The following is a 2,904-nucleotide window of genomic DNA, read 5'->3' as shown; positions in this document are numbered from 1 at the left end:
GAGGTCTGACATACCCTCATCCTCTAGGATGAAAGTGATATCTCCTCTGAGTTTTCTTTCCAAGATGTGAACAGAAAACTGATGTATAAAACTTTTGTCAAAATTTTGTAGAGGGATAAATTAAATGGCAGAGCTGACACTCCATGGAGAGCTCACTTAGGTCTTAGTGACAGTGTTGGACCTGAGTGGAGAGCGCTGTACAAACCACCATTGATCAAACAAGCCGCTGACCTGCAGTGGAGGGTTTTACATGGTATTGTGGCTGTGAATGCTTTTGTCTCTGTCATTAACTCTGATGTTAGCCATGATTGTCCATTTTGCACTAATCGTGAGACGGTTTTTCATTGTTTCGTGGAGTGTTCTCGATTTCTGCCATTGTTTGCAATGTTAGAAAATATCTTTGGACTGTTTGGGGAGGTTTTTTCTAAACGTATGTTCATTTTGGGGTACAGGTACTCTCAAAAGATTAAAATTAAATGCCAGATTTTTAATTTGGTTTAGGGGAGAGTAAAGATGGCTGTTTATATGAGCAGAAAAAACAGAATAGTTAAAAAAAAAGTTCCTGGAAAACCTTGAATATTTTGGAAAGTATTCAAGGTATCAATGACAAAAGTAATAGCTACCCATTCCCCATTGAGCCGGACAACTTGGAGCTTGATTACATGAAAAAAGAAATAAACCTGAAGCTGCATAAACACTGATGAAGAATCTGGAGCGTTCATGGGAGGCTTTCATTACATCAGCCTCATCATGAAGTTCCTTTGATGATGTAATCGATTGTCTCACTGGAGTTGTCACATCATCAGTGACATCATGGAATCCAGTGATGTCATGAATGATTGAACCATCATTTCCATTGCAGAAATTGTGACATCATCAAACCCTGTTATATCATTACAGATTGATCCAGCATTTATCACATAGAAATTGTGACTTCACCATTGGCATTATGGAACACAGTGATGTCATGAATGGTTGACTCAGAATTTGTCACAAAGAAATTGTGACATCAGTGACATCATAGACATTGCCACACAGCATATTTTGTCATACTGCACATTGCTGCAGCTCCTCTTTTCGACCTTGTATGTTGAATGCTCCATTTTAGCGATAGAGTGATGCATCCTCTACAAAATCTTTGTTGGGAGTTGGACATGCACAGTAGCTAGTGAAGGACTACTAACCAATCAAAAGCAGAGTAGAGCGGGTCGTGAGAAGCCGGTAAAAACAGCTTCGGTTCAGCTGCATGTCCCCTTACCAGCAACATAGACTGGAGCAAGAGTTTCAGAGTTGTGAGTTATTAATCTGCAACACATTGATCTTTCATATGCAATGTTTTAACTGTGTCTCTACATCACAGTAACAACTTTATGTCCATTGACTATCTTAATGTTTGTTAGGGAGAGTGGGGATGAGGGGAGGCAGCCGGCGGTCCTTGTGTTTTCCCCACTGGTGTTTTTGGGGGCGTGCCTGACTAGCCGCTGAGCTTATGACGCATGTGACGCAAAATGGTAACGGGAAGAAAGGTCTGGACTACAATCAAGCCGTTTTCAGGCAGTTCAGAGCAGTGTTTTCTTTAGGAGGTGGGAACTCCCTTTGAGGTGGACTTGTTACGTCGGGTGTGGTTTGGACTCAAGAGCAGACAGAGACAGCGAGTTGAGGTTCAAAAGAGAGTTTTAATGATAATATAGACGTTGAGTGAAATAATGCTATGAATTATCCGGAGCTGGTCGGTGGGGTCGAAGATAGTGTGGTTGAATAGAGGTCCAGTTGTGGTGGACTTGTCGTGGCAGGCGGTGTGGCAAATGGAAAAGACCCAGGCACTGAAGCGAACAGAGACAAACACATTAATCTAGGTTCTTTCACAAAAACACAAGGTAAATCACTAGACGTCTTCAAGAGGGTTAGCTGTGCGTAATTACCACTGGAGTGAGAACAACAATCTGGCACGGACAGTCAGGAGTATTGTAGCCAAGGCTTGATTGGCAGATTGTCAGCAGCTGTGCTGGAAAGCCAGGAACCAGGGAAGATCAAACACACACACACACACACCACACACAGAGAGACCAGCAAAACCACAACACACTCAGACAAGACTGGTCATGGATAGACCGTGACAGGACTTTTTGGGCTTTTTCACTTTGCAAACCTATTATATGCCCAAAAAAGATATATAACATAATAAATCAGAGGGAAAAAGGCAAAAAGGAAAATATGACATCTTTAAGACCATGCAATCTGTGAATCTTCCTCACAATTAATATATTTATTTTCCATGTGATTGCCACTGTAGTAAATAACAAAAGACAATGTGAAAGAGAGAAACAATAACTGAGAAAAGAAGCAGGGAGTGAAAGACACAGAGACACAGAGACCAGAGGGTGAAAGCAGGTTATGAAATGCCAACAGATACAGCAATTAAGACAAATGGGCAATTAAGTGAACAGGTAGGATGAGACAGACCCTGACACGGCTTACACCACTGATCAAAACTTATTTGTCTCACATTCTGAATATCACATTACATTAATCACACATCCAGCCAATCGAGACAGATAACACAAAATCTCAATCAACATAATAGATGATTTGAAATAAACAAGATTGATTATGCTATTTATTTACAAGTCATTTCTAATCTAAACGACATCATCCTTCATGGCGTGTTTTAATAGGTCACTATTGCCTACTGCCACTGGAACAGCTTAAATGTCCATTTATGGATGGAATTGTTATATTTATTTACTTACTTCTATCCTTCTACCACTACTCCTCAAGTCTTGTGTGAGGTCTTGTACTTCTATATACAAAAAGGGCCACTTTACCTTCTGAACAATGTAAGTATGCCACTTTAAATATTACTTTCATTGGGGCACTCTCAAGAAGCAAAACTACTATGAGTTT

General features: G+C 40.4%; 1 long non-coding RNA gene across 1 annotated transcript; it reads left to right on the top strand.

The window, feature by feature from the left end:
- Positions 1–979: 979 nt before the first annotated feature.
- On the top strand, positions 980–2,616 carry LOC123984355. The gene is made up of 2 exons (XR_006828427.1): positions 980–1,292; positions 1,401–2,616. It is a non-coding gene; the product is annotated as an uncharacterized LOC123984355 (long non-coding RNA).
- Positions 2,617–2,904: the final 288 nt, after the last annotated feature.

This window comes from Micropterus dolomieu, linkage group LG02 (assembly GCF_021292245.1).
Source record: "Micropterus dolomieu isolate WLL.071019.BEF.003 ecotype Adirondacks linkage group LG02, ASM2129224v1, whole genome shotgun sequence".
In the NCBI taxonomy this organism is placed as follows: Eukaryota; Metazoa; Chordata; class Actinopteri; order Centrarchiformes; family Centrarchidae; genus Micropterus; species Micropterus dolomieu.
This window is presented reverse-complemented; position numbering and strand designations above follow the sequence as displayed.